This window comes from Onychostoma macrolepis, chromosome 20 (assembly GCF_012432095.1).
Source record: "Onychostoma macrolepis isolate SWU-2019 chromosome 20, ASM1243209v1, whole genome shotgun sequence".
Taxonomy (NCBI): Eukaryota; Metazoa; Chordata; class Actinopteri; order Cypriniformes; family Cyprinidae; genus Onychostoma; species Onychostoma macrolepis.
The window spans coordinates 812,568-839,036 of NC_081174.1; the positions used below are offsets into that span (position 1 = coordinate 812,568).

Consider the following 26,469-nt stretch of genomic DNA (forward strand, 5'->3'; position numbering starts at 1 on the left):
CAGAAGTAAGTAAGCGTGTGTGTGTGTGTGTGTGTGTGTGTGTGCGTAAGCAGTATGGAGTGATGCTGATGAGGTTGGAATAAAGTGACCTCATACTGCTCACATCAAAACTGTCTCGTTCTCCTCTTAGATAATGGCTGTTCTGTATTTGATGGATCACTTAGCTGATGTTTACACAAAATGAGTCACACTATTAAACGCAATGACCTGCCATGGCTTCACTTAGACTGGGTTCCCATGACAGTTGTCCTTGATTTCATATTTAAAGGAGGAATGACATGCAGCCTAGCACATTTTCTGACACATTTACTCCTACAGTGTGAATGCCATCATGGGTCTTTTTTCAAACACTGGTTTAATAGGAAATTATCTGATTGGATCAATAAGTAAACATCAACCAACCAGTCAGTGTTTTTTTTTTTTTTTTTTTTAAATCTGAACTCTTACAACGCAAAAAACAATTGACTTTACGAGTGATGTGCATGTGGTGACCTACAGTGGTAGTAGCACTTACTTAGTCTTTAGTCGTGTGTCTTGCTGTACAAAGTTTGTGTAAGACTTCTGTGTTAAAGTTAATTACTTATTACTAGATTTTTTTTTTTTGTCAAGTTTAACTCATCCAAGCTAAATGGATGTGTTGATTATAGTCCTGCTGTGGGCTTTATTCCTCCTTCCTTCATGTTCAAATTATTCACGTCAAACGAACAGTGAGGCTCCAGTATGGTAGAGAGTTCAGCGGCACTGGCCTTACAAAATTTGTTACTCCATGGACCAAAGCACACTGTGTGGAAACGGTGTTCATAACTACTCAGCGCGTCATGCAATTGGTCCATAATTACCCCAGCTCAGGTTATCCAGGTATCACTGCCACTATCCAGCTCATCTCCAACCATTTCTGGTGGCCTACACTCCAACCTGATACTATTAACTTTGTTCACAACTGTACCATCTGTAACATCACCAATACCTGCCATCAGCGTCCTTGCAGGCCTTCTTCAGCCACTTCCGGGTCCTCGAGGCCCATGGTCACACATTGCCGTAGACTTTGTTACATATCTCCCAATTCCAGAAACCATACCACCATCCTCACTGTAATAGATCGTTTCTCCAAGGCATGCTGTCTCATACCACTAACTAAACTCCCTACTGCATTTGAAACCACGGAGGTTCTTCTGGAACAGGTCTTCCATTTCTACGGACTCCCTGAGGATATAGTTTCGGACCATGGCCCTCAGTTCACTTCTCGTGTCTGGTCTGCTTTCTGCCAACACCTTAACATCAACATCAGCTTCACCTCCGGATATCACCCGCAGTCTAATGGTCAGGTCGAATGACTAATTCAAGAACTTACCTGCTTCCTTCGTTCCTAATGCCATCAGAATGATTGGAGTCACTTCTTACTATGGGCAGAATACGCACAGAACTCCCTCCGCAAACCATTTACTGGCCTCACGCCCTTTCAATGTGTGCTCGGCTCTCAACCACCCCTGTTTTCCTGGTCTGGAGAGCCCTCAGAGCTCCCTGCCATCAATAACTGGCTACAGAGGAGCGAGGACACCTGGAACGTAGCTCATGTACACCTTCAATGAGCCATCCGCAGGGTCGAGAACTCTGAGTTTATGTTAATAAAGCTGTAAATGGATTCTCACTCAACAGACCCATCATTACACTGGGTGCCAGCATGGGCAGCGCTAGGGAGGGGCTAGCAGGTGCTCCAGCACCCCCAAGAAAAACCAAAGCACCCCCATAGCACCCCCATAAAAAATGAAATAAAGTAAAAACATTTGACTCATTACACATGCATAACTACTGCAATGCAATACAACGTGACGTAATTTGCAGTCGCACATTTCGTGATGTCAGCATTTTATTTTAAAAATGGATCGGTTCCTTGTGCCAAGTAGGCCTGCCTCCGACTAAAGATTTTTCTAGTCAACTAGTTGCACGCAGGGCCGGCACTAGCAGAGCAGGCAGTTGCCTAAGGCCTCCATAACACCTGTACATTACACCATAACATCATCACCTATATGCTAGTCCTCCAGTCAAGACAGGCAGAAAAATATTAGTCTCATTGTTCGTTGGATATACAGTGCCATGAAAAGGTTTTTGCCCCCTTCCTGTTTTTTTTTTTTTTTTGCATATTTGTCACACTTAAAAGATTCAGATCATCACATAAATTTTAATATTACACAAAGCTAATGCAAGTAAATACAAAATGCAGTTTTTAAATTATGATTTCATTTATTTAGGGAAAAAAGCTGTCCAAACCTACCTGGCCCTACGTGAAAAATTAATTGCCCCCTCCTGTTAAATCATGAAATAACTGTGATTAACCACATTATTTTAGAAAGCTGAGTTAAATTTCACTAGCCAAACCCAGGCCTGATTACTGCCAAACCTGTTGAATCAAGAAATCACTTAAATAGAACCTGTCTGACAAAGTGAAGCATGCTTAAAGAGCAACACATCATGCCGCTATCTAAACATTTACATTTACATTTAGTCATTTTGCAGACGCTTTTATCCAAAGCGACTTACAATTTGGGGAACACATGAAGCGATTCATCTTGAAGAGGCAATTCGACAAAGGAAGTGCTTGTAACACCAAGTCTCAGGCATTGTTTAAATAAGTACAAGCTAGCAAGGGAAGGAATAAGTAAGGAGAAAGATTTTTTTTTTTTTTTTTATGTGTAGGTTGAAGTCAAGTAGTGTCGAAAGAGATGAGTTTTCAGCTGTTGCTTGAAGATTGACAGGGATCCAGTACTCCGAATATGGGTGGGAAGATCATTCCACCAGCCAGGAATGGTGAACGAGAATGTTCTGGAGAGTGATTTTGAGCCTCTTTGTGATGGTACCACGAGGCGTCGCTCACTAGCAGATCTCAGATTTCTGGAGGGGATGTAGATTCTTAATAGTGAGTGCATGTAGGCGGGTGCTGAGCCTGTGGTTGTTCTATGAGCAAGCATCAGTGTCTTGAACTTGATGCGAGCTGCGATTGGTAGCCAATGCAATGAGATAAAGAGAGGTGTAACATGGGCTCTTTTGGGTTCCTTGAAGACCAGTCGTGCCGCCGCATTCTGAATCATTTGTAGAGGTTTGACTGTGTTTGATGGAAGTCCAGCCAGAAGAGCATTGCAGTAGTCCAGCCTAGAAATGACAAGGGCCTGGACAAGAAGTTGTGCAGCATGCTCCGTCAGAAAGGGCCTGATCTTTCTGATGTTGTGTAGTGCAAACCTGCAAGATCGAGCAGTCTTTGCAATGTGGTCTTTGAAGGTCAGCTGGTCATCAAAGATTACACCAAGATTTCTGACCGAAGTTGATGGGGTAATTGTTGATGAACCTAACTGGATCGTGATGTCATGCTGTAGAGTTGGAGCGGCAGGAAAGACAAGAAGCTCAGTCTTTGCCAGGTTGAGCTGGAGGTGATGTTCTTTCATCCATGCCGAGATGTCTGCCAGGCAACCTGAGATCCTTGCAGCTACCGTTGGATCATCTGGTTGAAAAGAGAGATAGAGCTGTGTGTCATCAGCATAGCAGTGGTAGGAGAATCCATGTGCCTGTATGATGGGACCCAGTGATGTAGTGTATGTGGAGAAGAGGAGGGTCCAAGAACCGATCCCTGAGGAACCCCAGTGACCAGTGTATGTGCTTTGGATACCTCCCCTCCCCAGGCCACCCTGAAAGACCTACCAGTGAGATAGGATTCAAACCAGCGAAGTGGAATTCCAGCGATGCCCAGTGATGAGAGAGTGGAGAGGAGTATCTGATGATTGACAGTGTCAAACGCGGCAGATTAAAGAACAGATGAGAAACAAAATAGTTGACATGTATCAATCTGGAAAGGTTATAAAGCCATTTCTAAAGCTTTGGGACTCCAGTGAACCATGGTCAGAGCCATTATCCACAAATGGAGAAAACTTGGAACAGTGGTGAACATAGACGTTGGAACAGGGGGCGGGGAGGGCAATTTTGAAATGTGAAGCTTAAATCAAACACATTTAATTCAGATTCTGTATTTATTTATATATATATATATATATATATATATATATAAATAAATACAGAATCTGAATTAAAATGTGTTTGATTTAACTACATTTCAAAATGTTGTGTCATAAAATTTCTTGTTTTTAAGCAAATGTTGAATTTAGCCAGAGACAGGCGTGCTCAGAGCTGTCATATATCACAACGTTTCAGTGTTTTCAACCACATACTGTTTATTTTAGGTTTCAGACATATAAATGCACATAAGTACTAAAAAAACAATGCATTTAGAGTTTGTAAAATACACACTGATGTCTGTGGAAGAGGTAATAATAATCCTTTCCATTATAATTCGACACGTTTTATTCATATCAGATACACATTGTGTAAGTAACTTTAATGTTTACTCTATTCTTCTCCCAGTTCACCAGCCACTTACTTTTAAGTATTTCAGGAGAAGTGCATGAATTCACGTGTTGTAAATCCAACAGATCCGATTCTCTGAACTGCGTCTGCGGCACAAACTAACATCGCGGTGCCCATCGCGCATACAGCTCGACTAACGCGATCGTTATAAAGGTGTTTAAACAACAATACACTTCCACTTGCATGTATTTGACAATCGGAATATCAGATATTTCATGCCATAGTTAACACATTTGTGAATATTCTGAATAAAAAAGGAAAAATGACATAAAAGCAGTTTAAGCAGATCATCATTCATTCAGCGCTGTTGCTGCTGCGGTGTGTCACGTGACAAGCAATGACGCGTCACCATGGAAACCATAAAGTGACACATTCTAAATAACGGTCCCCCCCCCCCCCTCAAGAATCCCGCCCCCCCTCTCAAAATATAGTTCCCACGTCCCTGGTGGTGAACCTTCCCAGGAGTGGCCGGCCTACCAAAATTATTCCAAGAGTGCAATGACGACTCATCCGGGAGGTCAAAAAAGAACCCAGAACAACATCTAAAGAACTGCAGGCCTCACTTGCATCAATTAAGGTCAGTGTTCATGATTCAACAATAAGAAAGAGACTGGGAAAAAACAGCATCCATGGGAGAGTTCCACCCATCTCGATTATCCCCAAGACTTTTGGCCAAATATTCTGTGGACTGATGCAACAAAAGTTGAACTTTTTGGAAGGTGTGTGTCCCGTTACATCTGGCATAAAACTAACACAGGATTTCATAAAAAGAACATCATACCAACAGTCAAACATGGTGGTGGTAGTGTGATGGTCTGAGGCTGCTTTGCAGCTTCAGAACCTGGATGACTTTCCATAATTGATAGAACCATGAATTCTGCTCTCTATCAGAAAATCCTGAAGGAGACTGTACGGCCGTCAGTTTGTGACCTCAAGCTCAAGTGCACTTGGGTTATGCAGCAGGACAATGATCCGAAACACACCAGCAAGTCCACCTCTGAATGGCTCAAGAATAACAAAAGTAAGATTTTGGGGTGGCCAAATCAAAGACCGGACTTAAATCCGATTGACATGCTGTGGCATGACCTTAAACAGTCCTTTCATGCTCGAAAACCCTCCAATGTGGCTGAATTAAAACAATTATGCAAAGCAGAGTGGGCCAATATTCATCTACAGCGATGTGAAAGACTCATCGCAAGTTATTGCAAATGCTTGATTGCAGTTGTTGCTGCAAAGGGTGGCACAACCAGTTATTAGATTTTGGGGGCAATTACTTTTTCACATAGTGCCAGACAGGTTTGGGCAGCTTTTTTCCCTTAATAAATGAAATAATCATTTCAAAACTGCATTTTGTATTTACTCGGGTTATCTTTGTGTAATATTACAATTTGTTTGAAATAAGCAAAAGATAAAAAATAAAAAAAACAGGTAGGGGCAAAAAACTTTTCATGGCACTGTAAGTAAAAATATAAAAATTTTAAAATTAAATCTTGTATAATTAAAAAGGTTAGGAATAATATTTGTTTCTAGTGCTTTTTATTGGGGCCTTTAATAGCCTAGAGAAATGCACCTATATGGACTACATAATCAGAGAAGATTTGTTTTTTATTTTCCTTGGTTTGTTTAATAGTAGACATTTCAAGCTTTCTGTAGATTTATTTCTTATGTCTGTGAGCCGGTTCATTGTGATGCGCTCCATTCACGGAGACTGCATGAAAAGTAACTTCCCTGATAGCAACAGACTCCGGAACGGATCCGCAAAACGGGTCCGTATCGGAGTCCACTTGCACAGCACAGCGAATCTGGAACAGATAAGGATTATGGATCCGTTCCAGACCCTATCCGTATCCGTATAATTAAGAGACTAATTAAATGATGATTGTGCATTAGTGATGAACACCTGCTGTTACTGAGAATTACAGAGGATCGGATGTTGATGTTTTATTGGATAAAATGATACCACCATCATGGAGATCAGTGCTTGCTTTAGTTGGGCTCTTGACTCTTGACTTCCTGTGTTTGTAGCAATGTATGTGCTGTTGTAAAGCAGAGCAGAGCAGAGCAGAGCTGTGCGCAACTGTTAGTAGTTTTCATATGATGAGATAATCATCAGGTGCTGACATGTTTACATCCAATATATATATATATATATAAAAACAAAATTGTGTTTTTTTTATTTATGTGTTCAGGTTTTGAATAACCAATCCTGTGAAACCACAGTATGCAGTGAAATTACTGCTGTTATAGTGAATGAATTTTAAATCTATGTAATGCATATAAATATTTAAACTCCAGATACTATTTAGACACACAGAGACATCGAGAACCAGCATTTGAATCTCAACAATCGTGACTATCAACAAAATGCTGCAATCCATGCTGGGTAACACCATAGTAAAAACTCCCATCATGCACTGCGGTATGAATAATAATTGTCACCACTGTTGAGGATCGAATTATAAGTGTTCATGTCTAAAAGCCTGAGCGATATAGTCCTTTTTTTCAATATTTAATCTTTATGATGGCATTTGTTCAATAGTACATTTTTGAAGTTCTGTAATAGCTGACTGTCAGTCAATAAACCAAAGAGAGACACCTTCATGATGTTCATTCAAGTGACATAAAAGCCAAAAGTGTAAGCTTATCTGTTCCCTCAAGCTTTTACTTCAGCAATGCACAAATGTTTGTTGTGAAACAATATTGCAATTGCTTAAAAGCAATTATTAGTTATTAAAAGGGCATTTTATCCAATAAAACATAAACATCCGATCCTCTGTAATTCTCAGTAACAGCAGGTGTTCATCAGTAATGCACAATCATCATTTAATTAGTCTCTTAATTATCTCATTAACTTTAACTCTTTGAGGACTTGGGATTTGATTTGAGACTTGCTCGTGACTTGAAAGGAATGACTTGGTTCCTCCTCTGGTGAAATCAGCTGCTGAGTTCATGGGTGGAATAAACATATGGTAGGACTTTTACTTTCTGACCCCTGGACTTTACACCTCTGTCTGTAATATATCTGCCTGTTTTACACTCTTTGGCCACCAGGTGGTATTGTGAGCAAATGCAGGCTCCAGAAATTAACCCTTTTGTGGACCACTTGGCCGAAAAGCTGAAAAGCTTAATTAGGCTTCATGAAGCTTCATTTGCCCATCCCTAGTACACACCCACTTAATGAACGGATCCAGTTCGGATCCGGGCCGGATGAGCTACTTCATCAGCGGGTCCGGATCGGATCCGGGCAGGATGAACCGCTTTAATAGCGGATACGGATAGGGTCGGGAACGGATCCGGTCCAGATCCGTAATCCTTATCTGTTCCGGATCCGCTGCGCTGTGCAAGTGGACTCCAATACGGATCCGATTTGCGGATCCGTTCCGGAGTCTGTGGTACCTCCGGGGCGAATCCGATCCGGAGTCATTTTGCTGTCTGGGTTAGTTAGCTAGTTTCAGTTTAGTAGCTTGTTTTTTTTATGTTCAGAGTTGAAATTTTTATTTTAATGTTTTGTTGATTGTCGCCATGGTTTGTTGTTGGTTTATATGAGTGTTGATGTCTAAGTGTTGATGTCTAAGATGTTTAAGGCCACTTTGAAAGACATTATCTGTTCATCTTCTTACAATGATTATAACTGCATTTGTTTCATAGAAAGCAAGTTAGTCCCTTACGGAATAAAAATATATTTTCATTTATTTATGATCAATATATTCCCTTACGCAAAGAAAATATCCTTATTTTTATTAAAATTTCCTTATATATATGATCAATATATTCAATTATTTAATGGCATATTGAAAATACACATTAATATTTTGTACAATATATTGAATAATACATAAGGAATTGCTGCTTTCATATATTGAAGGACATGACAATATATTCACTTTTATATCATAATTTGTATGTAATTTTATATTCTATAATGCACTTCACAACATAAAGATGCACATGTGATAAGAGACAGTATACTGTGTGTGTATAAATATATTGAACATATTTACTCATGCAGTATATTCCACATATATGGAAATATATAATGTAATATTTCGTGAATTTTATGATTATTTACATTTCATATATAGCTAGTCAACAATAGCAGTTGTATGTTCATCATTTTATGTATGCATAATGTAGGATATAAGCTAATTATCTGGATGTTGCTTATGTTGAGAACATTAGAAGAACTACTTGCAAGCTCATTTTAAATTATGATAATTTCGGCTGCATTTAAATAAAGCATAGTCATATTTTTGTGTCTATATGTCAAGAAAACTGCTGTTATTCAAAACGAACGTGTTGACTGTAAGGTCAGGCCTACATGTAATGCTGGTATTCATATGTGTCAACATTAATCCCGTATTCTGTCTCCTTTGAGAATAATTGTTCATTTACTACCCAGAAGACATGCAATACCTGTTCGGCATCGTCCTTGGCATAAGGCTATCCGGGGAAGAAAGCACAGGCGCGCAGGTTGCGATGGGTCAGTACGTTTCAGTATCAGCAGTGTCCCGCCTCCGGAGGGTTTTGGACAGTTTTTCCAGTTTGTCAACGAGTAAACGTCAACATAATCCCACTCATCATACACAACATCTGACACAATCGCATGTGGGGGAAAAAAACGCTATTCTACAATCGTAAAGTCTTCTGTTACTCTTTGTAAAGCGCCAGATGAAAGACAAAATATTTAAATTCCCGAGACCGTGTGAAGGAAACAACACCGCTTTCTTGTCCCAGGAAGAAGTAATTAAAAACCGCCAATACTCTCACTTGTTCTCGTTTAAAGATACTTATTTTTTAGCGTGTCTGTAGGGAAGACTGTTGTGGGTGCGCCCATAGAGGCCATCAGCTAATTAAAGAGCGATGATCTGAGCTCCAGCCTTGCGCGGCGTGAAGAGGACGGAAGATGATCGGGAAACAGAGGCGGCGTCCTGGCTCTAGCTGATTCAGAACAACTGGACTCTGGTTTTTAATGAAATCTCGCCCTCTTCTGTCGATAGTCCGTTACAAACAGAGTAAAACTGAAAATATGGCAAAGCATACACTTGACCATTCCTCACTCAGTCTATTTAGGACATTCTTAAAAAAGAAAAAAAAAAAAGAAAAGAAAAAACTACTAACTGATCTAACTGAACTGTTGAATAGCCTATATATAGGCCTATATAGCTATATTGATGTATATATACAGTGGGTATGGAAAGTATTCAGACCCCCTTAAATTGTTCACTCTTTGTTATATTGCAGCCATTTGCTAAAATCATTTAAGTTCATTTTTTTTCCTCATTAATGTACACACAGCACCCCATATTGACAGAAAAACACAGAATTGTTGACATTTTTGCAGATTTATTAAAAAAGAAAAACTGAAATATCACATGGTCCTAAGTATTCAGACCCTTTGCTCAGTATTTAGTAGAAGCACTCTTTTGATCTAATACAGCCATGAGTCTTTTTGGGAAAGATGCAACAAGTTTTTCACACCTGGATTTGGGGATCCTCTGCCATTCCTCGTTGCAGATCCTCTCCAGTTCTGTCAGGTTGGATGGTAAACATTGGTGGACAGCCATTTTTAGGTCTCTCCAGAGATGCTCAATTGGGTTTAAGTCAGGGCTCTGGCTGAGTTGTTGTGAAGCCACTCCTTCGTTATTTTAGCTGTGTGCTTAGGGTCATTGTCTTGTTGGAAGGTAAACCTTCGGCCCAGTCTGAGGTCCTGAGCACTCTGGAGAAGGTTTTCGTCCAGGATATCCCTGTACTTGGCTGCATTCATCTTCCCCTCGATTGCAACCAGTCGTCCTGTCCCTGCAGCTGAAAAACACCCCCACAGCATGATGCTGCCACCACCATGCTTCACTGTTGGGACTGTATTGGACAGGTGATGAGCAGTGCCTGGTTTTCTCCACACATACCGCTTAGAATTAAGGCCAAAAAGTTCTATCTTGGTCTCATCAGACCAGAGAATCTTATTCAGGTGTTTTTTAGCAAACTCCATGCGGGCTTTCATGTGTCTTGCACTGAGGAGAGGCTTCCGTCGGGCCACTCTGCCATAAAGCCCCGACTGGTGGAGGGCTGCAGTGACGGTTGACTTTCTACAACTTTCTCCCATCTCCCGACTGCATCTCTGGAGCTCAGCCACAGTGATCTTTGGGTTCTTCTTTACCTCTCTCACCAAGGCTCTTCTCCCCCGATAGCTCAGTTTGGCCGGACGGCCAGCTCTAGGAAGGGTTCTGGTCGTCCCAAACGTCTTCCATTTAAGGATTATGGAGGCCACTGTGCTCTTAGGAACATTAAGTGCAGCAGAAATTTTTTTGTAACCTTGGCCGGATCTGTGCCTTGCCACAATTCTGTCTCTGAGCTCTTCAGGCAGTTCCTTTGACCTCATGATTCTCATTTGCTCTGACATGCACTGTGAGCTGTAAGGTCTTATATAGACAGGTGTGTGGCTTTCCTAATCAAGTCCAATCAGTATAATTAAACACAGCTGGACTCAAATGAAGGTGTAGAACCATCTCAAGGATGATCAGAAGAAATGGACAGCACCTGAGTTAAATATATGAGTGTCACAGCAAAGGGTCTGAATACTTAGGACCATGTGATATTTCAGTTTTTCTTTTTTAATAAATCTGCAATCTGCAAAAATGTCAACAATTCTGTGTTTTTCTGTCAATATGGGGTGCTGTGTGTACATTGAGGAAAAAAAATGAACTTAAAATGATTTTAGCAAATGGCTGCAATATAACAAAGAGTGAAAAATTTAAGGGGGTCTGAATACTTTCCGTACCCACTGTGTGTGTGTGTGTATATATATATATATATATATATATATATATATATATATATATAGCTGCTATAGTTCTAGGGCTACTATATAAGTTAACTTATCACGGCATGGAAGTGTTCAGCCATTTCTATCGCTAACTTGCATATTTGCGCATACATTTGAATCCCCAACTTTAAACCTTATTCTTAAATCTTTTGCAGGGTAGGCTATATATATATATATATATATATATATGACTCATAATTTTAAAGTGCACCTCTTTACATTTAGAGGTAACTGGAAATTAAAGAAAATTGGTCTTAATTTCACATACATTTTACTTCTCACAATGGCTGAATATAAGTTCTCTTTACAGGTTCTGGGAAACGTTGTAATAAACAATTCCTCAAAATCTGAGCATTTTTTTTTTAATCAACAAAGGATACATTTTCTATTGTAAGATCATGTACTTTAGGTAGGGTGAATGTGAACCGATCAAGTAGCCTATAAGTGAAAATAATTTTTGATGTTGACATAACTGAAACTAATTACCAGCATGCTTTGCATGGAACTCCAGACTACTCACACTGTATTCTTCTTTTTCTTTCACTTTTCTCAAAGAAAATATTTTAGTTATTGTTCAAGAAAATCAATTTCTTTGAGGAAAAAACATCAACCTTATAGAAATCAATTACCCCTCAATCATACAATTATTCAATTTCTTCATTCAGCATGCTTCTGTTTTCCAAATAAAACCAAATAATTAACACATAAGATGAAGTCAACATGCACACGTAAATTGGATGAAGCCCATGTGCATTAAGTAGGCTTTATGTTTAATTTAACTGATACTGAAAACTGCCCCAACACACAAGTTTTATCCTTACAGTTTTTTTATTTAATGCTGAAAACATCACAGAATCACATGAAATGTCTGATTCGACACCTGTATTTTTTTTTTCGAGATTACTGATTTTGGGAACAGAACGAAACCCAGCAGGCACACCACATCATAAGACGTCGATATTTGGTTAAATTTTGGTTGCAACGTCGGTTGACCAAAATTCAATGTAAATTCAACGTCTAATGTCAATGTTAAAATGATGATCAATACCGATGTCAGCTGACGTTGAGATTTTGTTGTTTTTAGGTTGTGCAACCAAAATACAACGCTAAGTCAACGTCAAATTGACGTTATATATTGACATCAACCCGATTTTCATTTTCAACCAAAATGCAACATCTGTCCGACGTCATGTCCAACGTCAACTTGACGTTACATAGACGTCTGGTGCCTGCTGGGATGAAACACCATTAATTAGCCACTCTAAAATTCGTGTGTATTGCGACCCACAGGGACCCGATGTGAGATCCACCAGTTAGAGAGTTTCCTGGATATTAATCAATTTATTATTATTTTTTTTTTTATATTAGTTTTAAAGTTGAAGAATAGAGAATATCTTGTGTTTTTCTGTGGGTGCTCAGCCATTGATCGGCGCCTATATTAACAGTTTTATTTTTTAGTTTATAACCCTAAATCTTAATTTCTTTTATCTTCTTAAAAACAAAACTCTCAGCTAAATTAGCCCCTCCTCCAAACTACATAAACTATCCCTGCATCCCAATGTTCATACTATCCATCCTAAATAGTATGTGAGATTACAATAAGTGTGTCCCAAAACATAGTATGTTGAAAGGAGTATGCCAAAAGTCCCTGGATGGTCTACTATTTCAGGTCGATTTTTGTGCACACTCTAATGGCTAAAATTGCCCACAATCCATTGCGCTTTGGTGAAGGATTATTACAAACACGAATAAAATGCGTTAAAAAACTACAAACGTGGCGGATGCATGCGATCAACGGTTAGGTAGAGAGGTTTACAAAAAGAGGTTTGAGTTACTAATAATGAACATTTAACCTGGGAAAAAAAATATTTATTTATTGTTATATTTCATCTGCAACAGCAATGTGAACTTTTATAAACATCCGTTTGGTCGTTAACTTTTAAATTCATCATTATGCACAAAATATGAGCAGAGTTATATGCATGAAAGACCCCTCGACTGGCAGATCAACAAGCTACTTCTTTTCTCTCCAGTCCGGTAGGAAGGTACATTAAATTAAATGTGGAGGATGTTAACTGTGACAAGATGATTGACAGGCCAGTTTACAGTGACAGGGTGCGTGTATGCGACAGAGCGGTCCATTCAGTTTTGTGACGTGTTAGTATGTCCCAAAGCTTGTGTAGTAGCTCTTCTACTACACACTCAAAAGTGTGTACTTTTTCTTCACCAAAAGAGTACACACTTTAACGGCGTAGTATAAGTAGGCACATTGGGACGCAGCAACTGTTTTTTTTTTTTGCACCCAAATTTTTGCAAAAACATTTCACTCTTTCCACTGCATTCTTTACATTGTTAAAATCCTCTACTCAGTGGATATCCTTGCCTTATCGATCCTATGACTTCATGATCTTATGAGAAAATAAAAAAATAAAATTAATGAATCGAATGAATAAATGCCTTCTACCCAAATGCCTTCTCAAAATATCTACTGCTGTGAATTATCAGTGTTCAGATTTGACACTCGGCTGTGTCCCAAATCGCACCCTACACCCTCATTTACTGTTCCCCATATGGGTTTACTAACATAATCCACCTGACAGAGAGAATCCAGACCCTGATGAACACCTGCTGTTAACAAGCAAAATCACTGAAAAAAAAAGAGAAACAACAACAGAAAAAAAGAAAACAAAAGAACTATGACTGAAAATAAAAGATCAATCACTCGAGATCTCAGCAGCATTACTAGCTTCACTTATTATTAACATGTTTGACTATTTCTGTCGGTTTAGTTCTCAATGAGAATTATTGAGATTTAGATGTTGACGGTTTATTGAAAACGGACTCATTTGAAATCACCATCAACAGGAACAGTGCTTCACAGTGTTTCATGAAGAATCAGCATATGAATCTCAACAATGGTGACATTAAAAGTTTTAATGTCGCAATGCATGCTGGGTACCAACACAGGACAAAACTGTCCATGACTCCCAGCATGCATTGTAAGTTAAATCACCGTTGCTGAGATTCATATGCAATAATATAACCATTACAGTTTTAATGGTTTTGCTAAATTGAATTAGTTTTAAGAGATTTTTTTATTTTTTTATTTTATTTTCGTGAGCTCAAATGTGAAACGTTTGGAGAACTAAAATGCTTACGTTATAAATATTAGTTTAGAAATGTAAATGACAGAAATGAAATTTTATTTTAATGCATTACAGTAACATTCTGTAAAGTAAAATTAACAGTAAACTACAGGCAAATGTGTTGCCAGTATTTTACTGTTAGTTCACATGACATAGTTTTTACTGTGTTTAGAATTACAGTGTAGTAAAAACTAATTAAACAGTGCTTTAGGGGAAGCTGCTGCCAGTGAATTACTGCAAATTTACACTAAAAAGAAAGATGGAGAGAAGATGAAAGGGACTAGCCATATTTAAAAAGAAGTGTAGTATTTTCAAAGTTCTTTAATCATTTCTGTTCTCACTTTTCCCCTAAATCAAATAAGAATTTTGTACATTGTACATTTACATTATACCATACTCTGTCTGAATACTGGATTCCGATTTTTGGCAGGTATGTAATAAAACCATTTAATGCACAGGTAGTTAAAAGTCAGTTTAAGCATTCTATATTAATGCGATGCTTTAATTGATGCACACAAACCCACACACATCACTCGCACACACAAACACACACAGAGAGAGGTGGAGAGAGAGAGTAGGAGATCACTCTGTTTGCGCGCACACACACACAAACTTGTCAATGCTTCCCCGCAACTTTTATTAATAAAATAGCCTAGATACTAGATCACTGCATTACATTCCTCAGCAATGAGGTGTAATATTGCTGTTTTTGATGTAACATAGCTTCATTATTTGTAGACAGACATGCAGACAAAGATAACGCATGAACGCACACACAACTGTCATCTCTCTCTCTCTGTCTCTCTCTCGATTGATCGATAATTAATTCAAAGTCTACAATTCATTCAAATAAATGTGATCTTACCGCACTATTTCATCTCTGTGTCTGATTTGAAGAGAGCAGAATGCTAGAGCTAAAGAGCCATATGGACAAAAATAACCGCCATTTTTACCCTTCCGGACAAATATTGCGCTTAACTTGTCAATGCTGGCAAATGACCAAGGTATAAGCGGAATAATGCATGGCTTGTTGCAACCCCAACTGTTTCTGAGGAACTACATTGTTTGACGTAAAAATAATGTTGTTATTAATATCATTACATTTCACTTGCTTTTTTTTATTTTGTGAAACCCTGCTATGTATATGGAATAACCATTTTATAAAAGCAATAAGCCCCGCGAAGCTGTGATTTACAATGAATTTATAACAGAGGGTTTTAGGCACTCCGCTCCGTGTTGTGCCTAACAAGGCCCCTTAGCTGTTATAAATTTACTGTAAACAACCAGTGCTTTATATGTTTCTATAGTTCTTTACTTAAAAATGTTTCAAAAGTGTTTGTCTCCCATCCCACGATGATGAGCTGTGATACTCCTTTCTGAGGGTGAATCAAAGAGAGAGCGGTGGCGTTGGTTGCAAACTCTGTCATTGATGAGCGTTCTCTATTGCTTTTGGCAGTATTGATGAAAGAGGTATAATCCAAGTGGTGTTGACAGTTTGTATTAGGAATGTTTTTCAAAATGAACGTTGATGAAAAAATTGTGGTGTGGTACAGTGTCTTGTTTAAAAAAATAATAAATCAAAACCGAAAGCAGCTCAGGCAACGTTTCGATTTGCGTCAAAGCTTTTCGAAACGTTGAATGGACTGAATCCTTTTGCCAAGCAACTGGCTCACTTGACAATGCTTCATGCTGTTGACACCTGCTGGTCAGAGTAACTTTAGTTGCAAACAAAGCAAACATTGAAAAGAAAACAAACCTTTAGTCTATTTAGAAAACTGGATTATACTCTGTCAGCATGGCCATGAAGGCAGGTTGTGCCAAAGAAGCGTCTTTTTCAATTTTGCCATCAACTGATCAGTGTTCATAAAATGCTCAGAAATCAGTGAACTTCACAACATGTGGCTAGTGTTGGACATTGTTTGAATTTTATCCATTCTGATTCTGATTATTGATTTCAATTCTTATTGATTCCCAGTTTAGATTCCAAAGTTTTCATTTAGCCTAATTTTTGATCTTTTGTTTGCAAAAAAATAAAATAAATAATAATAATAATAATGAGCACATATACATACATATATATATATATGTGTGTGTGTGTGTGTGTGTGTGTGTGTGCAGTGTTTTGACAATAAAATAATGTTCAGATTTATATACTTCCCTGACCAGTTTTTAGCAGCAATTTACCAGTAGGCCTAAATTTATTTATTTATATATATATATATATATATATATATATATAAATAAATAATATATAGTAAAGTGAGGGCAGCGATATTTGACAGATATATTAGCCTACCATTTATATTTCCATAGAATCCAAAAATCAAACTATAGTTAATATAATGAAACTATGGTAAATTTATGGTTACTGAAGTTTTACTACAAATAGCATATGGTTACTATAGTGAGATAATAGTACATTATGGTATTTGCAGTAAAATCACAGTATCCACAAGTTACGGTTACTATAGTAAAAACATGGTTAATTTTCCAAAGGGCTTTAATGAGTTAACATGCCTTTTTAAGAGCGTTTTTAGCTGTGCAGTAGTGCAGACGTTTACATTAGTTTATTGTAGAAGATCCCGAGGTTGCCAGATTTGCCTAAAACAAATCAGCCAAATGTCCATTCAAAGCTAGGCAGAAAACTGCAGGCTTAGAAATACTGTAACACTTGGCAACACAGGAAGGTCCTGGCAAATTGCAGGCAGGATTTTCGCAGAAAAAAGGGTTCAGTGAATCTGAAAATGCACACACACTGTAAAAACTGCTACATATTACTCAACTACATTTATGTCAAGGTCCCCAAGTAGAAAGGCGTTATAAGTATGATATTTGTCTTTCAAATGTAGTGAAGTTAAAGTCGCAAGTTTCCAGAAAAAATAATACTCAAGTAAAGTACAGATACTCAAAAAGTGTACTCAAGTACAATACTCAAGTAAATTTACTTCGTTACCTCTGACTCTAACACTACTTAAATGAAGGAAAATTATTTCTAAATTAGGAAAGTAATTGAGCAAAATAAAACAAGGCTTTTTTTTTTTTAATGTTTGAGGAGCTGCAGCGTTCATACAACAGACAGCTGTTAGAGAAAAAAAGGAGGAGGATATTAAGAACAATGTTTATCCGTTTTTACTGGAGGCAATTTAAGTTAAATTGAAAACACCACATCTGCGCTTGTGTGTACATCTGCCGGCGCCTGCATTTTTCAAATTAACGACGGTTGTTTATGGCGACGCAAAGAATTGTGGGTTATCTGTAGCAGTGAAGGATACACCTGATGCATCCACAGAATAGACTCTATGCACGGCCCACTGCCTACGTGTTTCCGATAAAATCAGTTGTAGGCGAGCTTCCGGTTTAGCGTTCTCTGATAGCAAGCTGTGGTAATAGCACGGTCTTTCTGTCAAATTTTCGATTATCTATAGAGATTACAAATAATTATTTTATATTATATATTTTATTAACTGTAGTAACAACATTTTAGTATATTATATTAAAATATAACATTTTATTAATGAGTTCAAGAAGCTTCAAGTGCCTTCGGCGTGAAGGTGCAACATCTATGTATTGCTGTGTCCCATTATGTGACACATCCTCAAGGTTTAATTCGGTGGTTAGTTTCCATACGTTCCCTTTGGACAAGGAAACAAGTAAACAAAGAAGGTCGCATTCGAAGTGTCCTACTTGCTTTTCTGAAATGAGACAGCCTCGATGACATATGCACCCTTCGAATGAGACCTCCGAAGGACGCAGCCTTCTAAATGAGACACAGCTATTATGGGTGTTTCTCAAACGGATCCTACCGAGGCTGCGTCCTTCCTAGTTCAGTCCTTCAGAGTCTTGTAGGCTAGACTCCTCATCGGCATATAAACGCTAGAATAAGACGCTCTAGTAAGTGCGCGTGGCTACATCACATATTCCCGCCCTTACCGTCACGGCACAAAAACACTTGTAGTTTTGGAAAAAAAACCTTTGTATTACGTTTTATTAATCTTTATATTATTTGGCTTTCTATTAATGCAATACAATGAAAAACCGCCATCTATGATCTCCCTGTGGCATAAATTATCGGCAGTTTAGCATTTAGTAAGTAATTTACACCAAAACAAAAGATAACATCCTTTCATGTCCGAAAACATAATTTTTGTCTTAGTACTGAGCTTGTCTGAATTTATTATGAAATCTGACTCGTTTTTCGTCAGTTTATTTTCATGAAATGGAATGGGTAGAAAGGATTGTGGGTGATTGAAGGTTGCGGAGGTTACATCCCATGCATCCTTCAAATTCAGCTGAAAGAAGGACGCGAAACGAAGGCTGTCTTCCAAGGATCCTTCCGATTGAGATGGCCTTCAGCGACGTTTGATGACGTGGCATCCGAGATATGCAACCTTGCCCGACAGCTATGGTCGATCTCCATAGAAATCAATGTTAAAACAGGGTAAAAAAAAAAAAAAATATATATATATATATATATATACACACACATTTAGTTATATTGAAAAAGTTTCAATTCAGTCCAAGTATGTGTGGAAGGTTAAGCTGTGCTGTTGTTGGCTGCCATAGTAACGGCAATAAGCTAAGGAATTCCTTTAACCCTCAGGTTGTGTTCAAATCCCTATAACACTTGTGGTGTTCCCGGTCAAAAGCGATCGGGGCACAAAAAACAGCTTATACATTTCTTGTTATGCAATATTGGTATCAATCTTTTTGTCAGCTTGTTTTCTTTAAATTAGGAATGGTTATGTTTATTTTTGGAATGATTTTTTGTAGGCCTCATTAATCTGAGCTTATGTACATCAGTTTTTGAGTGAAAAGCATTATTTGTGGATAATTTTGCCAATATTAAATAAAATATGAAAAAAGAAATTGCACTGTTTATCACACTAGCATGCTCTAATGTTTAACCAAGAAATTTGTTTTGAAAAGCTTTTATTTTGTACAAAATTTTAAAAAATATCACACTTGTGGTGTTCCCTGTCAAAAATGACCGGTTCACAAAAAATAGCTTATAAATCTCTTATGCAATATTATGACCTAACATTGGCATCAATCTTTTTGTCAGCTTGTTTTCTTTCAATTAGGACTGTTTTTTTTTTTATTTCTTTTTGAAACTGATCGTAGGCCTCATTGATCTGAGCCTAGGGTTAGGGTTCTTCTCACTGACTGTAGCATGAGGCAGTACATGTAACCCAGTTAGGTTTTTGCTTTTTTCACTCAAAAACTGAGGCATGTAAGCTCAGATTAATGATGCCTACTACGATGACAAGCTCACAAAAAGATTGATACCAATATTAGGTGATAATATTGCATAACAAGCTATTTTTTGAAGGCCGGTCATTTTTGACCAGGAACACCACAAGTGTAACAAGGTTGAATAGCGTAAAAAATGTTTAATGAAAATAAAAAATTTTTGCGGTGGAAGTAGTTATGCCCTGTGTGAACAAAATCTGTACATTTTAGTCTAATGCCATAACATTAAGTAACATTTTGGGAGAAAGATTATTCTCTCCAGGTCAAAATGACCCGAACACAACCTGAGAGTTCTTGTTTTGTGTACCAGAAAACCTGTCATGTCCAGCACTGTGTATGCATGGCTGGCAGCGCTTAAGTTAAAATACTGAGTGTTAAATAATAAAGTAATGTTAAAACATGTGCTCTTATTCTGTGGACAAAATCCCGTGAACTTCGCCCCGATCGGGAGCTGTATATGCACATGTGAGCTCATATTTTCAATGCAGCTAACCTCACGTCACTTCATCTTCTACTCATTAAAATATGACAGGTCCTTTACTGCAAGAAGATGAAACTATGGCGCCATGTGCTTTTAAAACCATTTTCATAGGTTTCACATTATATTGTCGGCTCGGAAAAGATATAAATACACATGCCCAGTCGCCACAGCTGTATCCCTCTAGCTTTAACCACAAATCAGACAGGAGAGTAGATTAACTTCGGTGGACTATAAACTTGAAAAATGGTGTGTTCCACGGCTGACATAAAATACTTTCTGGTGTTTATTTATGTTCATTTCGTGCTTTAATATTATGAAAAGACGATTGGTTAACGTGTTTGAACTGAGGCAATGTCTGTCACGACCAGGGGTGGACTTAACCAATAGGCGAGGTAAGCGGCCGACAGACAGAGCGCTCTTTGTGCGCATTCTACGCTCGTCTCAGAACAGTTATATTCACCTCAGTAAAGAAATTGTTTCAAGTCAATTTTATTTTTCTTGATGTTTCAAAATGACTCTCTTATGTGCTTTTCCTAGGCGCGAACAATGAATGCAAATTAACTATAAACTCGTATAAATGCACAAATGCAATGACTGGAGATTTTCGCTTAATAGATTATATTTTGGATTTGTTTCTCGGCAAACCCTATCATATGTCTTAAAGGGGTCATATAATGGTACATGCACTTTTACAAGTTGATTGTACTGAAATGTGTGTTAGCAGTGCCTGTACACAACCATCATAAAAATCCATCCAGTGTTTTTTTTTAATCTCCTTATTTGTTTTACACCGTCTCAAATCAAGCCGTTCGACCGTGTGACGCCACACGGTCGGACGCCCCTCCCACGATGGTTGATTGACAGCAGTGTTTCAACACAGACCCGCCCTTGCTCGTGAGCGAGCTGTCAATCATAGTCCGCGCGTCATTGTTGATATACGCTGGAGCTGTCTATGAGCAGAATGGCGTCTAAGCTATTGTGGTGTTCTGTTCTCGGGTGCAATAATGAACACAGCAGTCATTTTGATGTTCCTAAGTCCGAACCGCTGAAGACACAGTGGCTGAGTTTTGCTTTTGAAGGGAATATTCCCCACGAGCAACGTCAATGTTTTCATGTTTGCGCGAATCATTTTTCACCAGACTGCTTTATAAATGAAGGTCAGTATAAAGCTGGTTTTGCTAAGAAGCTGCTCCTGAAAAAAGAATCGGTACCAACTATTCGTGTTCCTGCTGAACCTCCAGAAGAAGTGAGTGTAACGTTTAATTAACCTTTATATTAATCTTTGCAAATCGCTAGCACGCTTCACGATGTATGTGGCTAATGTTTACATTCAGGGTACATGCATGTTTTCGATTTACGACGTTCTCAATATAATTAATAATCCCACATTTATAATGAACAAAACGTTATACGTTCAAAATATACCCTCAACTGTTGTCAAGGCAACACTCCACGTGTGTTGTGTCAAAAACGCCCCACAGAACAGAGGGGCGGGGCGATCAAAGCTCATTAGCATTTAAAAACACACGCGCTAAAACTGTGTGCTGAAAACAGAGCTGTTTTTGAGCAGGTAAAATGTGTGTTTTCTTACAATACTAATGAGAATTTTTAAAGTATATTACAAACTTTCAATTTAAACCCTAAAGAATCATATTAGCTTTTACAAAAATGGCATTATATGACCCCTTTAAGAACACTTGGAATATGGAACGAGTTGCATGGGATAATTTTTATTACATTTTAATCCTTTTTGGAAAAAGATTGAAGTTTACAATTCAAAGTCCAAGCATTTTTTTTTTTTTTTTTTTTAAATATAAATGTCTTGTTATCTTTTGTTATTAAATAAGGTAGCTTAATATGGCTTTAGAACAGCATCAGGTTGACCAATTATTTAGGCTACTTAAGTTGTGAAGGGGTAATAATTACAATAAATAATAGCTATAGCTATAATGAGAGAGAGCAAGCAAGCAAAATAAGGGTTACGCGTAAAAGAGCATTAAAGTTATTTTGTTGGGGCCCCGTACCTGAAATTTGCTTAGGGCCCCCAAATCACTAAGTCCGCCCCTGGTCACGACACATTAAAGAGCCACAAAACGGTATTTATTGTTTGAATTTCTATTAAAAAAAATTACAAAATTTTAAAGCTGAGAGTCCTGAGACCTGGTTTCATATCAGAAGTAATCTGCCCTGTATTGTCTGTCTACACGTTGTCGGTTTCCTCTTTGCTCTGCGATGTATTTTTCACTGCGTGAGAACATGATTTGTAGTGTGAGAGCGGCATTGTTTGTCGGGGATAGCAACAGTAACTAAGGAGGGCGGGTCTTTGCAAACGGTCAATTACATCACGTTTCCTCTAAAACGGAGGTCCTCAATCACACTGTAAACCCCAACAGGGTAACTCAAACTGTTTGAGTAAACCGATTGCCTTAAAACCTGACAAGTTAGGTTAACTCAAACCGTTTGACTCAAACCGTTTAAGGCAATCGGTTTACTCAAATGGTTTGAGTTACCGTGACTTGTGCATATATCTTATTTAGTGAAATCAACTGAAATAAGTTCAATGCACTCATAATTGGTAGATTTATGCACTGAACTTATTTCAGTTGAGTTCACTAAAATAAGATATACATTGCAGTTAAGTAATTAAGTGATTAAGTGCTGATTGAGCATTAGTGATGAACACCTGCTGTTAACAAACAGAATCACTGAAGAAAAGAGAAACAAGAACAACTGACTTTAGTCACATGCTTAGATGAAATCAACTGAAATAAAATACATTAAATCTCAAGATCTGATTAAACAACCCCACAAACAGCATCACCAGCTCCACTTATTAATATCCAGACTGACTTTATTTCTGTCAGACATCTACAGAAGATCTTATTGAGAATTAACTAAGGTTTAGATGTTGATTTATAGTTTCATTTGAAGTAACCATGTTAGAGATCAGTGTCTGCTTTAGTTGGGCTCTTGACCCTTGACTTCTGTGTTAGTTTTTTTTTTTTTCCTCTGGGCTTTTGAGTTGTAACAAATATGTTTGAGGAACATATGGTTACAACAGCCAGAGGAAATGATCGGTAGTTGGTTGTTGTATATTTATAATGACATTTTAATGTTAAGAAAACAATCAACTTTACATACCTGGAATCCGCCTGCAAGACTCCGCTCTGCCATGCTGACTTTCAAACCTGTTGCGATCTGTGTTTCCGGCTAATGACGTGTGGGGGGGAGGCCTGACCAGGATTTCACTAACATTAAAATGGACTTCAGGATGGACAAGGATTTCACTAACATTAAAATGTGTGTTGTTTTGTTAACTACATACGATTACCATTAACGTCATTTGCCAAAGTTGAAGAAATTAGAGATCATTTACTCGCGCACGTGAACATGTTGGAAAAAGTTAGCATCTGCTAGTCATTTATCTCAATAACATAATCCATTAAGAGTATAAAATCATGCATATTTACTTTGTAGTGTAAGAATATCATAATCAATAAAAGTACGCAAAATATGATATATTGTGTCTCTTCAAGCAGACTGTAAATGGATAAAAAAGTAAACTGATTTCAAGTGCACACCTTTCTTCATAATTCTGCGTTTAGGCAGTTGTTAAATTTATGCCCACTGTTAATCTACGATGATTTTGGTAATCTAATATAACTATTTTGCCATTACACATTTAGCAAAGAGAGAAACTGCAGCAGCACAACATTTAATTAATATACTGACCCAAAGCCTGGGTCAGATACAGCCAGCTCAGGGTCAGCAGCAGCCTTCTCCTGCTTTTTATCAACCAGCTCAGGGTCAGCAGCAACAACAGCCTTCACCTGCTGTTTGTTCACCAAGAATAGATCAAGATATAACCAGGTTATCAGCACCCTCACCTAACGATTAAACTGTTCGATTTGTCTTTCTTTTGCACATTTAACATTAGTTAACTCTTATTGTTTTATAGAGCATTTCCTGGAATGTTTAAGAAAAAGAAAACTGTAAACACACCAATACAATCTAAAGCAACAGTGTGGAAGCCATTTACAATAAATATTTGTTGTTTTAAACAAAATCACTGAAACTTCATCCTCTCCTTCCGATGAGCTGGAGTTACTCCAGAATAGTTCATGTTTGACAAAACTGTAATGGTACGTTTTCCCAGCCCAGCCTTAAGTACAATTTTTAGTAGTATTGCAAAACATTTGTACAACTTTGTGGCCATGTCGATGTAAGGTCACCCAACCCCAACAAGTTGTTAAGCAATTAAGAAAGCAGGCACTGAGCTTTACTTGACTGTTTATGTACTTTATGCATGACTTTCCATACGCATAGGATTGTTCATACTCATAATCTGGGGAAAAGTGAAAAGAAAAGTAAAATGCAGCATTACCATAGATAAGCTGTTCCATTGATATGCAGTTACTAACCTCTTTTTGTGATCACCACAAGCTGTATTTTTGTAAATCACAGTCATTGACAAGCTAGCAGTAGTATTACTAGATGTTTTGTGAATATACAGCGCAAACCCTGATTTCCATTGTTTATGAGTGGCCCAGGGTTAAGAATTTGGAGCACAGAAAGACTAATTGTCTGAAACAATCCCAATTCAATATTTCATAATCATATTTCATATGTATTTACATTACCATTTCTGTGTTTCAAATTTTTTTGCTCTTGTTTGCAAACCCTTTTTCTGTTTCATGTTTTCTGTAGTTATGCAAGCTACTTGAAGCTGAATTTCCCAAAATGAGATCACTCGCTGGAGGGTGGCTGCTTTATAAGGCATCAGGTGCACTATATTAAAATATCAGAGCAGACACAAGCATGTGAAGAGCTAAAACGCAACTGTTTTAGTGCAAATTGTACAAGTCATATTTGAGTGGTGTTACACAGGGTTAAAATTGCACATTCTCTTGGCATCCCAAAGCATTCCCATGTATACTTACCCTGTTAGAAGAAGTCATTCTTTTATAGTATTGCACAAGTAAGTAATATTACAGTATGGGTTAAACTTGGGCACTGGTCATTACTAATAATTTTTTTTTTTAGCTTCAACAGATAAAAGCCTAATTATACTGTAAGGGCCCACTATGGCTTGATGTGTGGTAATGTATATTTGAATTGGCGGTTACACTTTATTTCGATAGTCCACTTTAGATATTCTACTAACTATAAGTAACTTTGTAAGTACATGTCAACTACTTATTAATTAGCAACTACATGTCTACTAACTCTCAGTAGGGTAGGTTTAGGGTTAGTAGGATAAGTTGACATATACTTGCAAAGTTTCTAATAATCAGTATGTTGTATGTTGTGGACCGATCAAAATAAAGTGTTAAAAGATATTAAACAGATATGTAGTGACATGTAGTTGCAAAGTTACTTACTTTTAGTAGAACATCTAAAGTGGACGATCTAAATAAAGTGTTACCGAATTACCGAACTGTTGTTCCTCCAGACTCAGAGGGCTACACTTGCAGCATTATTAAAATGGCAACATCCAGTGGAAGAACAGCACTCTACATGGTCCCTCTTCAAGATGAGTTGTGTCTTGATCCACTTCCATTCTCAGCAGAGGAGTTGGCCAAGATGCCAAAGGTAGAGTGTCGGACATGTCAAACAACCATGCCATTACCACTTTTTATACATGCATGTCAAGTCCTGTGGTGGCACACAATCAGCTGATGATGATGAGGTATGTTATTTTTACCAGTGGTTCCCAATCCTGTCCTGCTCTGCACATTTGTTGGTCTCCCTAATCAGACACACCCAATTTAGTTCTTGCAGTCTCTACTAACAAGCTGATGAGTTGAATCAGGTGTGTTAGATAAAGGAGACATACAAAAGGTGCAGGGCAGAGGGGCCTCCAGGACAGGTATGGGAACCAACAGATTTAAACCAGGGTCACCAAACTTGATCCTGGAGGGCCGGTGTCCTGCAGAGTTTAGCTCCAACTTGCCTCAACACACCTGCTTGGAAGTTTCAAGTATACCTTTTATGAGCTTGATTAGCTTGTTCAGGAGTGTTTAATCAGGGTTGGAGCTCTGCAGGACAAGTTTATCAAATAGTCCAGGGTTATTTCAGTTAGTCTGATTTATTTTGAACCAAATCGAGTGACAATAATCAGACTAACTGAAATAAGCCTGTCTTATTTAATAAACTTGTTTTATGAAACAGCCCCCAGGACCATGTCTGGTGACCCCTGATTTAAACAATAGCACACAATTGTAACTGTCTACATTTCAATGAACTTTGGTATTAGGCTGTACATATACCCAGTTTGTTATTTCAGATTACTGATGCTGATGACGATGAAGTAAAAATAGTTGCTGTGACAGCCAGTACTGAGACCACTGCCACCCCGAACC

At 38.0% G+C, this 26,469-nt stretch overlaps 1 protein-coding gene and 1 non-coding gene across 4 annotated transcripts in view; one reads left to right on the forward strand and one right to left on the reverse strand.

Annotated features, from left to right (window-relative positions):
• The window catches only part of LOC131527663 (heparan sulfate glucosamine 3-O-sulfotransferase 5-like), a 35,977-nt gene extending 10,293 nt beyond the window's left edge, over positions 1-25,684 (reverse strand). The window contains exon 1 of one of the 3 annotated variants that reach the window (XM_058756910.1): positions 25,541-25,684. The gene's annotated coding sequence lies outside the window, so the exon portion shown is untranslated. Of the gene's footprint in view, positions 1-8,823; positions 9,407-25,488 lie in introns of those variants that run through there. The other 2 variants (XM_058756909.1, XM_058756907.1) reach the window with 2 other exon arrangements.
• On the forward strand, positions 15,657-15,862 carry LOC131527786 (small nucleolar RNA U3). The gene has a single exon (XR_009267745.1). It is a non-coding gene; the product is annotated as a small nucleolar RNA U3 (small nucleolar RNA).
• Positions 25,685-26,469: the final 785 nt, after the last annotated feature.